The 13,975-nt window shown below is 31.9% G+C and overlaps 1 protein-coding gene across 3 annotated transcripts in view; it reads left to right on the forward strand.

Annotated features, from left to right (window-relative positions):
- The window catches only part of KHDRBS2 (KH RNA binding domain containing, signal transduction associated 2), a 977,363-nt gene that overhangs the window by 908,021 nt on the left and 55,367 nt on the right, over positions 1 to 13,975 (forward strand). For all 3 annotated transcript variants that reach the window (XR_012489268.1, XR_012489266.1, XR_012489267.1), the window contains 3 exons: positions 1,817 to 1,969; positions 3,171 to 3,254; positions 13,775 to 13,839. The gene's annotated coding sequence lies outside the window, so the exon portion shown is untranslated. The remainder of the gene's footprint in view (positions 1 to 1,816; positions 1,970 to 3,170; positions 3,255 to 13,774; positions 13,840 to 13,975) is intronic.

Here is a 13,975-nt window from a genome sequence, read left to right on the forward strand (position 1 = left end):
ATTCCACCTACTACTTCATATTTCCTCTTTCATCATCTTAAAGGGTAAAAAAGAAAAGAAAATATTCAGGATAAAAGAGTGTTGACAGTAGGAGGCAGTTGAGTAAGTCAGTGGGTGACATCATTGAACTTGACATTGGGGAGAATTGAGCTCAAAGCCTACCACAGATGCTTACTAGTTGTGTGACTCTGGCCAAGTCTCTTAACCTTTCTCAGCCTCAGTTTTTTCATCTGTAGAATGGTGATAATAAAAACATCTAACTCACAGAGTTGTTTCAGGGATCAAATGAGATCATGTATGTAGAGGACTTTGTAAATTTTAAGGAATGATACAAATAAATAGTAATATTAGTAGCATCGGTAGTAGCAGGAACAGTAGTAGTAGTACTAGTGCTAGTACTAGTACTAGTACTAGTGGGAGTGGGAGTAGGTGTGAGAGGGTAGTAGTAGTCTTCTCTGTACATTGACCTGGTCATACCATATTTGATATATTGAATTCAATAACATTTTGCAAAAGGCAATGACAAAGTGAAACACCTCTAAAAGAAGATGACCAGGATACTAAGAGCTAAGGACACTAATCATATGTGGATTAGTTGAAGAAAGTAGTTTTATTTAGGTTGGAGAAGACATATGATAAGACCAACACATTAATTATCTTTTGTTTTCAAGAAGGTAGCTTAGAATAGTCTTTTCTAGATTCACAGGCCAGGGATTCAAATCCAACCTCTGATTCTTCCAACTTTTATGATATTGGACAAGTCATTTTACTTCCCTGGGCTTTAATTCCTGCATATGATAAATGAATGAGTTGGACCAGATGGCCTCTGAGGTCTGATCCACATTTAGATCTATGAATTTATGATTCTAAATATTTAATTTGTGTATTTAACAGAATTTTTGTTTAATAGAATTTGATTTGTTCTTTTTATTGGTGAGCAAGATGATTTAAAGTCCATAGCAGAAAAACATTAGAAGAATAGTCCAAAAATGAAATCGGCTATCTCATCAGCTCATGGCTTTCCTAGAAATTTTCAAGTCTAGATATTCAATTCTTGGATTCTTCTCCATATATAGATTGGGTGACTTCTGTAATTTTTTCTACTTCTACGATTCTATGAAACACACAAAAATACACACAAAGATTTAACTACAGTAAATTATTTTCTTTAATTTTTTTTTAATATTCTCCTTCATTAAATATATGATTTCTGATTCTCACAGCATAATTATTTTGGAGTCTTACTATGAAATGTAGACTGTTAACTTAGATGAGAAAACTGTTTAGTTTAGTAAGTCTAAGTATTTAGTGACATACTGAAGTTATTTTAAAAAACAAGAAACTTTTGGAAACAAGAGAACTACTTATATTAAAATTATTTAACATATCTCTGAAATCATGGTCTTTCCATTGTGGACTTTGAGATCAAAAACTTAAAAGCAACAACATAATTTCCTAATCCTTAGTGAAAAAAAAATATCTCAATAAAGGAAAAACAAGTAAATCTAGTGTGTTCTATTGTATAGCTTAAAATTGAAAATGATGTCGATTTGTCTTAGATTACAGTAAGGAGATGCTGAAAGAGGACAAACAGAATTAATCTTACTTTAGCTGATCCTATTCTCTAGTATCTAACATAAACCTACATAAAAAAATCTTTAGTTACTAAATATAATGAAACATTTAAAAGAAGTTGAGGTGATAAACTAAGGAAAGTGAAACAGAATTATAAGTTATATTTTTTGACCTTCTAGCTCTTTCCCTACAATGCCAGTAAACACTAATGTTACCTTTATTCCTCTTTCTCTACCTCTAGGACCCCTGTTGTTGCCATTGTTCAAATCCCCCTTTTGGGGATTCTTTTGGCAGAGATATTGGAGTATTTTGTCATTTCCTTCTTCACCTCATTTTATAGATGAGGACTTGATATAAACAAGGTTAAGTGACTTGCCTATGATCAATACAGCTAGTAAGTATCTGAGACCAGATTTTAACTTATGAAGATGAATCTTTCTGATTTCAAGTCCAGTGCTCTATGTATCATGTAACTGTCCAGCTCCCCTTTTAGCTCACTTTTAATTGTTATCTTGCTTATTAGAATGTAAGTTCCTTGAAGGCAAGGACTATCTTTGTTTTTGCTTATTCTCAGGTTTATCATATTGCCTGCTGACTAATAAGTGCTCAAAAAATGGTTGTTTGCCTTTTTATTTGAAATTCAAGTTCTATATTTTGTTAAGTGGTGGTTTTGTTGTTAGTTGTTATTCTCAGCTCTGGAAAGATAAAAAGCTCTTATGTTTTAAAGACAAGTAGATGGTACAGTGGATAGTGTGCTGGGCCTAGATATTTAGTAGATTTTAGATTTTAGAGACTGTGATTTTAGAGAAATCAATTAATCTCTGCTTGCCTTAATTTCCTCAATTGTAAAATGGATATAAAAGCACCTACCTCCCAGAGTTGCATTGGTTGATTAGTTGATGTCTTTCTTTCTTGAAGAGAACCAAAACGATATCACTATGCTGGGGTTAAGGTATAGTGGGTCTGACTGTGGCTGATCAGACCAATAAGAGCTCATAGGTTATCACAGGTTGGACACAAAAGGTCCATATTTGGAATGGAGATGTCTCTAAGTTTGCACATCTCACATTTCTTTTCTTTTTCTTTTTTTTTTTTTTTTACATCTCACATTTCTTAATAATGACTGAAATTCTGAGCACAGAGCCTTCTTTGATGCTGAAACACCATGGTGGGTGGTCCTTTTCCAGTGTCTCCTATGTCTCAAATATATTCCAAAGTTCTTAGAGAGTTCTTGAGAGTGTCCTAGTATTGTCTCTTGTGACGACAATATAAGTGTCTGCTTGCATGAGCTTTCTGTAAAAGAGTTTTAGGCAAACAAACATTTGACATTATAAGAATATGCCCAGCCCATCAGAGTTGTGTTCTCTGTAGTAGAGTTGGAAGGTTTGGCTGTTTAGCTTGAGAAAGGATCTCAGTGTCCAGTAATTTATCTTACCAGGTGATCTTAAAAATCTTCCTAAGACAATTCAAATGAAAGCTTTCCTAGTGTGATACTAGTAGTATACTATCCAATAATGAGGTCAGCATAACTACTCTGTAGATCTTCAATTAGTAGGCAACCTAATTCCTCTTCTCTCCCACACTTTCCTTTGGAGCATCCCAAACACTGAGATAGCTGTGGAAATGCTTATATCAATCTCACCATCTATGTGGACTTTCCTGGAAAGTATACTGCCAAGGTAAGTGAATTTTGTAAAGTATTTTGTACAGTGCCTTGCACATAGTAGTCATTGTATTAAATTATTACTGTTATGATGATGATAATGATGATATAACTTACAGGCTAGTAAGAGGATGATATTTATGTAAATAGCTATAACAAAGCTCAATATATGTTAAGCATAAAAGGATGTTATATAAGATCAAGGAATTTCTTTAAAGGAAGGAGAAAATGAGTTAAGCTTCAAAATTTCATAAAAACTCATCACATATGTTGAGGAGAAAAATAATTCATAATATAGATAGTAGCATGAGCAAAGTTACAGGGAATCTGGGTATATATGGAAGAAAGCAAATAATCTAAATGGGTTGAAGGGTGATTCATATGGATGATAATTATATATCAAAAATGTAGAAATATCTAGTTAAACTATAGAGGTAGTCTTCAACAAGCATTTACTAAAGTGCCTACCATATGTCTGGAACTTTGTCAGGAACTAAGGATACATGAAAAAGGCAGAAAAACTCAATTCTTGCTCTCAAGTAGTCCACAACATAATGTGTAAATAAAATGTTGAAAGTGGCAGACCAAGAAATTTTGAACTTGACTTTGTCAACATTAATAAACCACTGAAGAATTCTTAGTCCAGGGGGTTCATGAATAGCTCTATGCAAATTAATAACTGCAATTTTGGGGTTGAATCAGAGGGGGAAAGCATGAAGTTGGAAGGCTCTTAACTCAGGTAAGTGATAACAAGTGCTCCTTCTATTGAGGTAATAAAGAAATAGGAGCAAATAAGAGACATATTTCAAGGAGAGGAAAAATTAACAGGATTTCATAACTGACTGGACATTAAAAGTGAAGAGATAAAAGAGTTTAAGATGGCACAAAGATTTCAAATATGAGCTATAGGGTGGGAACTGATTTTACTGAGACAAATAACTAAATAATAACTCACTCATATGAATTTTAAGGATTTGCAATATGCTTTGTCTTCATTACCATTGAGCCACCTAACAGTCTTTAGAGGAAATAACTAGTTTTAGCTTCATTTAGAAGATGAAGAAATTGAGATTGAGACAATTTATGTGGAATAGTCATTTTTTTCTGATTTTTTTCATCTGAATTGAAATTTGAACGCTTTTTAAAAAAAGATTTCAAACCTAGTACTTGTCCACTATAAAATACTATCTTTCAAATCAGAAGAATTTTAGTGGAAAGATAACTAATTCATTTTTGAAAGCATAGAACATAAGATTCCAAAAGGAACCTATATGGAGATAAAATCTCATATAACCTGAGTTGGGGTTTTAGGGTTCTGGAAAATAGTCATGACTTATTTGATAAAGATTTTTGATATTTGCACAAACTGTATTCAAATTCATTAATTTAGAAGTTAATTAATTTATAATTTAATGATTTACTGCTAATAGAGTATTAGATTTTTTAAATGATTAATTTTAATTTTAAAAGGGTTTGAAGATATTGCAGATGTTACTGAATGTGGTGAAATATGACATTAATCACATCTACTTGGCATACTACTGCTAGTAGATCATTTGAGTTTGGGAGTTCTAAGCTGTGGAAGACTAAGTAATTATATGTTCATGGTAAATCTAACACCAAATAAGTGAGCCCCTAAGGTGCATGTGTGTGGAAAGAGGAGGTGTACCAAGTTGTCTAAGGAAGGGAAAACCAGCCCAGATTAGAAATAAAATAAATCAATAGTTCTGGCCAGTCAATAGTGGAATTAGACAACTGACTGGTAACTACATCACCAGCCTGGGCAAGAAAAAGCCAATCTTACCCTTATCCCCTCCCCACAACACCTCCACAGAAAAATATTTACAGATGTTTCAGATTTGTTGAAACAATCCAAATTTTAAAACAAATGATCCCTACGGCAAATTCAACTCCACAGATGCTTTTTATACTAAAACTTATATTGTGAATTATTATATTAAAGGAAATTAGTCATGGAGTAATTAACAAAGGATTAAAGTACTTAATAGTGTGGTAGCACGGGTGCCGGTAGGGTCTCTGAATGGTTTAGTAAATTGTGTTTTCATGAGATTATGATTAGAATACTATTTTCTGTTTATGTCCCATGTTCCTCATTTGGCAATATTGCCAATTTAAGTCAAAAGTGATGCAAGTGAACCTCTAAGTCTAGGTTTCCTTAACCAATTCTGTAATAGAGGGACTTGAGGAAATTTTTCTCTAAAATATTTAAGAGAAAACACATACACTTGAATACCTTTACTTTTTGTATTATAACATCCATCTTTCTTTCTAAAGATTTTATTTCAATGATAGTAGACTGCACATTTTTTAAAGCATAAAAGCATCCTTTTGTGGAAAACTTGAATACATTTTAAATTTAAATTTTATTTTAATATAATTCAATTAACCATCACTTCTCAACATTTAATAGTTTAAATGAACACAAGCAAATTTTAGCCTTTCATTTTTCAATCTGTAAATAAGAACACAGTTTTGTAGAACAAAGGTGAAATTCAAAGCAGTGCTACTTTTGTATCAAATAAGCTAAAAGCAGAAAATGGAGGCAAAATTCTATTTAACATGATCAAAAACAAAAATATGCTTTTTCACTCATAACAAGACATTATAGATCACTTGTCAGCATTTTTCCTATTAAAATATCTGAATGAGCAATGAGGTGAGTGTACTTATTGATACTGCTTCTCTGAGCATCTATGAAGTTTAAATAGTCTGACTTCTTGCTATTCAAAATGTATTGTTTTATGGCAAGAAGTTTGTTTGTGGCAAAAAGGGTATTCCATTTTCCATTATAGTATTCATCCTGGATTCTGATAAAAATTGGGAGAATTAGAGAGGAGAATTACTGAGTCACACTATTGGTTTCTTTAAATGTGGCATGTTTTATTTTCCCTCATTTTTTCACCAAATGAAAAGATTTAAATGTTTAATGATAAGCCATGTATATTTTATGGTTTTTGCTGTAGTCACTTAATGTTTTGATTTGCTTTTTATGGATCATTTTCCTCTAATTTACTTGCTAAAGATTCATTTTCTTAGTGATCCCTAGATACCTATAATGAGCAAAGAATGAAATCATGCTGTTCAGTTGTTAAAGCAGAAGCTGGGCATAAAATTGTTGATAACATTTTTCTTGTTTATTATTAGGCTGTCTTCTCTGCTTATCTTTGAGCTTCTTCCTAAAACGGGGGAGATCTGACAAAATACTATTAATCCAGAAGCATATTCCAAGAATCAATTGTGTACAAGATGCATACTACTGAATAAGAGTGTAGAAAACTCTACCCTACTGCTTTTTTCTTCCTTAGGCATTAAAATCAATAATCTAAAAACTTATTTGGTTGCCTTTCCAAAGAAATCATTATTTTGTTTTGAAACGTTTACCTTGTCCTAAAATATCCCATCTCCTGTCTTCATACAAAAAGGGTCAGAGACATTTTTATTACTAGTTTAGAAGATGGTAGCCTAATATTCAAGTAGGTATGTAACTGAACATGGACAAGTCACTTATCTTTCTAAACCTCAATAATCTCTTAAGTCAAATATAAATAATAGTATGTATTATAGTGATGATGCTAAGCTGTTGTGAGACTTAACAAGATAATGTATTTTCCACATTTGCTCATGTGACATGTAGCATATGTCTAATAAACACTTATTTATTCACCATAAAAGACGATACTTATTATTACCACATAATCTTTATCAAGATTATGTTAAAGTTTTTCTCTTTTGCTTACTCTTCCTCTTGCCATTCTCATAATAAATTGATTTTCATGAGTCTAAAATATTGTTTCTGTCAATATTTTATGAAACTGGGTGCTTTTCTGAAACTGTTAGATTAGTTAATGAGAGGAAGGATACAAAGAGAGTGATAACTAAGAACAAGGTGACTGGGGCTTTCCCCATGGAACTGATAGTCCTTATAATCCTTTAACAGAACAGAAACAACTGAGCTTAGCATTAAATTGACAAAAATAACTTTAAAAATACCAATTGATGAACTTCTTCCCTTTCTCCACTACTTCAATCCCACATTAGTTATAAGCTGTAAAAAGCTGAAACTCTTGAATTAATGCACTGAGGTTGGATAACTCAACATTTAAGGCTAATTACCAACTGGACAATTCTATTAGAATATGCTTGGAAAATGGCCCTTCCCACTATCCTGTGCTAGCCCTATCGTTTGGTGTATACAGAGAATTGTAGGAGGGACTAGAGGATACAGTAAGACTAGCCAAGGTCACTTCTAGGAGGGAGACAAAGAGGTGAGGTCGCAGAGATCCTGCGTCCATCCCCTTGACTTCTACTGCTAAAGACCAAGAATAAAGACTTTTGCTTATCCTGACTCCAGCTATTCTAAGATACCCAGGTTAAGCTAGTTAAATTAGACCTATTCATAAAAATTATCTAGTTTAATCTTCTCTCAAATAAACCAATGATTCCCAGAAAGTAAAACCAATTTACTCAAGGTCATATAAACAACAGGTGAGCAAGTTAGGGCTCTGGCTTCAAACCAATATTTTTCCCACTACCCAGGCTACCTCTTAGATATACTTTTATATCTATACCTCTATTTATATCTATGTCTGTGACTACATTAAAGCATATAGATATACTTTATATATGTGTTACTTATATAAATGCATGGATTTTTATAAAATTTCATCTTAAATTTCTTTAATACATACATATAGGTAGTGGGATTATATATAGATAGAATAATGATAATGATAATAGATAATTTGCAAACAACTGTCAGTAAAATTGTCATTGAAATAGAAGACAAGGGGAAAAAAAGGAGTATATTACCTATTATGTGCTAAGACCTTTATAAATATTATCTCATTTGCTCTCACAATAACCCTGCAAGGTAGGTACATTATTATTCTCACCTTACAAATGGGGAAACTGAGTTGGTAAGTGTCTGAAATCAGATGTAAATTAACTCTTCCTGATTCTAGATCCAGCACTACATCTATTATATCTCCTATCTATCATATAAATTTTCCTAAATGCTGTCATGAATTTTAAGACTATATCACTTTGTATTAATTCAGAGAATGTTACTGTTCTAAAAGCTATTGTTTTCAGATTTCACAAAGTAATTCACCTGTTTTCATTTCAGAAAACATTCATTAAATTATCACTATCTTCATAGCACCGTGCCAAACTCTGGGGATATATATATATATATATATATATATATATATATATATATATATATATATGGATCCTTGTAATGTCCTAATTAACTTTCTGAAGGTCTTCCAAAATTGGCCTTGGTTTCAGCAGAATAATTACCAAATGAATAGTCAGGAATAAAGTCCAAAGTCTTTATTATCTCCTTCACAGTCTGTCTCCTTCACCTAAAGTTGGACTAGCTTTCTGGGGGATCTTCAGATGGGCCTTGGTCTCAGTGGAGGAATGCAGAAGGCAGGAGAGCCACCCGGAAGGTGGGAGTTGGAATGTCTCTCTTCCAGTCCTTGTTGATCCTTATATATTCTATTACAATTACATCATTACAGCATACTATGCATGTGTGAACTTAGAGAACCATTACATCACCATGCTAAGTACTAAGTATATGTAAACTAGATAACCATTGTCTCATCAATTCCTCTGAGTTAATACCTTGATTCAAGTATACTTCTCCAGAGTTCTGGCTCTCTGCAAGTCCTAAAAGACATCTTCCTTTCTATACTACCAAATTATAAAAAAAAATTACAAAATCATAAAAAGAAAAAAAATTCTAAAAATAAGAAAATTTAAAAACAAAATAAAACTTTCCTTCTTATAACTTAAATCATTAATAATGTAATTTGTGTCTTGTTTTAGCTATAATAAGAAATTATGGTATCCAAATCACTCTGTACTTTAAAATTGAATTTCTTAGTCATAGATTTCAGCTAATGTAAACTGTAAAACATAGATGCAAGCTATAACTTTAATGATAAGCCTCATAGTATCAATATGATCATTTATTAATTTCCTACTTATGTGAAAGACTATTTGCCTAACTGTTAGTGATAAATATGAAAGATAAAACATAGTCTCTGTCCTCAAAAACCCTTTAGTTAAGTTTATATTACTACATGACCAGGGTTAAAAATTATGTTAATTAGATGATGAAAAGATATTTTGAGTTTACTTTTTGTTCAATTGTTTTTCAGTCATATATAACTTTTTTTACTCCATTTGTGGTTTTCATGGCAAAACTGCTGGAGTGATTTGCCATTTCCTTCTCTAGTTCATTTTATATATGACAAACTGAGGTAAACAGGGTCAAGTCATTTATCCAGGGTCACACAGCTAGTAAGTGATTGAGGCCAGTTTTGAATTCAGAGAGACAAGTCTTCCTGACTCCAGAACCAGTATTCTACCTACCCCCCAGTTATTTTTAATCATTTTGTAAGACCTATATTAGAATTTGAAATCTTAAAGAGTATTTTGTACATTTGTGCTTTCTTAATCTAGAAATAAGGGAATCCTAAAGATGAAGTTATTTTTGAACATGGTAGACAAAGTCAATGCTGATATGAAAGGTCAATGAAAACTATCTCTAAGCATAACTATGAATACATATTAAAAATCTCAATATGTATTTTCCCCAGATTGTACAGGAAATGAGGCCGTAGCTCATAACCTTCCAAACTTATTGATCACCTGTTTTCATATACATATCTACTCCTGAATTGATGGAGACAGCTTATGTCTTTCTAAAGGTAGATTGGCACTCACTGAGGTTTTTTGAAATGCTCCTAAAAAAGTATTTATTATTAATAAATGCCCAAGAAAATGTATAATAAATAGTAATAATCCTTCATTTTCTCTGTAAGAAATTGTAATATCTACTTATTCGTTTACTCAAGATAGGATATCATTTGCTGAACTGCCCTACTTTGTATGATTGCTGCAACAAAATGGATTTTCCATTTCCTTTCTCTCAACCCATGCAATTGATGCTTACTATTGGTGTGGTATTCATTTTAAATCAAATAGTCAGATATCTCCATGTAGATCGACTGAGCAAGAGATTAACATTAAGGACAAAAAAGAGTAGGAGAATGAAGGCAAAATGTTTGCAAACAGAATAGTACAGAAGAAGGACTAAAGAAGTTGGTAACATGAAGGAAATAAGAGAAAATAGTGGTTTTCTCAATTCACAGTATAATGTTACTGATATTATCTAGTTACTATTTCTCTGTTTCTCATTTTGTAGCTGAATTTTAAAAGCCAGCAGGGCTTCCTGATAGGTTAGCCACCTAGTATTCAAGTATAAAAAAGATACTTTTAAAAAGTGCTATAAGGATGTCATGTAGACTCTTAGGCAATCTTATTTTTTATGTTTTTCAACCCTAAGAGTATTTTTAAAGGTTAATCAATAATAATGAAAAATTGGCAGCATGGGATGAAACATATATGTATACACACACACACACACACACACACATATATATATATATATATATATTTAATTCTGGCTTTCCAATTATTACTTGCCTGACCTTGAATAAGCCACTTATTGTTTCTGGGCCTCTGTCACCACATCTATAAAAGGGAGGTAGATGTACTAGATGATCACTAATGTCCCTTACAGCTTTAGATTTATGGTCTTATGAGCTAAAGTGACAGAGATTTGTCAGAAAAAGCCATAGTTTTCCCTACTAACATGTCATTCAGTCAATATATAAATTCAACTATTATGAATATTTGAAATAAAATTCAAATAAGTATCCAAATTCTCTGCCATTTTCTCTTTCTGAATTCTGCTGGTTCACCATTGTAAAGAAAAAAAAAAAAAAAAAAGTCTACCTTAATGTGTTAATAAGATTGGAAATGACACCAACTACTCAGTCACATAAATGTCTCCCATATAGAAAAAAAATTTGTCTGACATCAGTCACAAAGATGTCTCATGTAGGGAAAATGCTTACCTGATGATAAATGAAACAATAATTACCCAATTTAGATTTCATATAAGGGAAAAAAGAAGACATCTGAAAGGAAAAAAAACAAGCTAGAATAGAAGATAGAAGAAAGACATAGCTCCAAGTCTAATATGGTCAGAAAACATTTTGAAAAGGTCAGTTTAGATTATAGTTTCCTAGCAGTCAAACTTGGCCTAGCCTCAGAAATCTTTCAACAAAATGCTTGTTCCAAAAGAATTCATTCTTCTGCTTGTATAGGGTAGTTCTTAGGGGGGAAAATGTAGTTAAAGAATATTCAGCTCTGACCCTACTTTATTCTTATTTATATATTGGGGACTTCTGGGTGGCACAGTGAATAAAAATGCCAGCTTAGAAGTCAAGAAGATACATCTTCCTGAGTTCAAATGTGACCCCTAGACCAAAATGACTGAACAACAAAAAAAAGTATTGAGGGAGGATTAGCGTGTCATCATGGCATTGGAAGAGAGGCAGGATAGAAATTTCTAGCTGCCCACTTCTCCCTGACTTCCTTCTTCAAGAAATATTTTAATTCTGGACAGGAGGATAAGAAGGAGATTAAGGTCAGAAACTTGGCTACTCTGCTGTACTCAGATGGAAGCTTTGGAATTCTGGTGATATCTAAATGTCCAAGTGTTTATGCAAATGATGAATAATCATTAAGTGAAAATAATGTGTGTAAGATAACACATCCACCATGTACCACATCTCTATAGGTTCAGGACAAATGCTATATATTGGTTTTATTGTATTATATTTATTTATTTATAACCTTTTTATCTCAGTTAATTGTGAGACCTAATAATGCAAACAATTAGTACAGCATTCTATATAAAGTTAAATATTATTTTATAACACTTTAAATTGCAATTTTCACTACTTTTGCAGTAATCACTACTTTTGTTTTAATATAGGCTCTTAGAATCATATGTTTATTACTAAGCTCAAATTCAAAAGTCATTTAATCCAATTGCCTCATTTTCCAATAGGGAAATTGAGATCCAAATAAGTTAAGTGACTTGTCACATGTCATATAGTAGTTATTGATATAAAGGCAGAATTTTAATTCTGATCCTTGGCCCCTAAATCCACTACTCTATAAACTTTGTAAACAATTCCTTTGCAAAAAAGTCATTTGCATTTTTTACATGCCAAGCTGCTATATTGTATCATTAAATACTCAAAAAAACTACCTGGGATAACTAATATAAATGTCATTTTCTTTCTTTTATAGATGAGGAAAGGAAGACTAAAACTTAACTGATTTGCTATAGGTTATATAATTATATATATATATATATATATATATATATATATATGTATATATATATATATATATATATATATATATTATATAAATGGTAGAGTTCATTCCAAATTTAATAATAATAATACAGATTGAAACATACAAATTTTTACAAATTAAGATTTGTCAAATCATCATGAGTGACTATTGAAGGCATTATTAAGTACATAACACTTTTTAAAAAGTATATTAGATCTTAGAATTTAAATCTTAGAAGAGACTTTAAGTTCCTCTAGTCCTGGTATAATATGATTTTGCGGTCCCTCCTTCCCTTCCCAACCTCAACAGTCCAACATCCTCATTTTACAGACCACAAGAATATAGATTTAAATCTAAAAAGGGAAGGAACTTAGTCATAAAGTCGTTTATTCCAACTTCCATATTTTATAGATGAAGAAACTGAGGGTCAGAAGTTTAAGGACTTGCTGCAAACAATCACAAATGTCAGAGCCAAGTTTCAAACCTCTTACCTTGATTTACTGTAAACAATCTAAAAATCTAGCTACTACCTAAGGCTAAGAGGTAGAAGAATTGATAGGACTATAAGTGGATCTGTTGTGATTCTGATTAGACATTTTTTTCTTTACCTTTATTACAGCCCCTTTCCCCAAATCAAGGCCTCAGGAAGAATTTTAAGATGAATTCTTTGTATTGATAAAACCCCATAACTCCACAGTAAGTCTATCCAATCAGAAAATTAAGTTATATGTCAAAATCCTGGGTTTTCCCCTATAAAGACCTGTTTATATTGTAGACAACACCAACTCCACCCCATAGCAAAGCATCACAGTAACTAACTTCTTTTGGATTTAGCCTGCTTTAAGTAGAATAATAAAATCTTTGCCACTTGGGAAAAAAATAAAATCAACACTTTTTGATATAACACTTCATAACATGGTGAAGAGGAAGAGAGAAAATGAAGGCCTTAACTAAGATGATAGCTATGGATAATGGAGAGAAGAGATTGGATGAGAGTGACTTTGTGAAGTTAGAGAAAGCAGTATTGGAGAATTGATTGGATATGTGGGTTGAGGAACATGAAGATTCTAAGATAATGTTATTAATCATTTAATAATTAATTATTAATTTGAGACATTCTCTTGGAAGGCAAAAATAAGGCAGTTTGGGATAGATGAGAATTTAGAAATTCTGTCTCAATGCTGTTCACCTCCAGAGAGAGAACTGATGAATTCTGAATTCAGATTGAAGCATACTTTTTCATTTTCTTTTTCTTGATTTTTTTCCCCTTGCAACATATCCAAGATGGAAATGTGTATCACATGACTTCATATGTATAAATGATGTCATGTTGCTTGTCTTCTCAGTGGGTGAGTAAAACTCTGGAGATAAAAGTATTTAAAAAAAAAATAATAATAATTGAATGTCAAAAATAAATAAATACAAATTAAAAACAGATTTTGTTTTTGGTATTTTGAGTTTAAGATGTCTCTTGGAGATAAATGT

Source organism: Sminthopsis crassicaudata, chromosome 4, assembly GCF_048593235.1.
Source record: "Sminthopsis crassicaudata isolate SCR6 chromosome 4, ASM4859323v1, whole genome shotgun sequence".
NCBI lineage: Eukaryota > Metazoa > Chordata > Mammalia > Dasyuromorphia > Dasyuridae > Sminthopsis > Sminthopsis crassicaudata.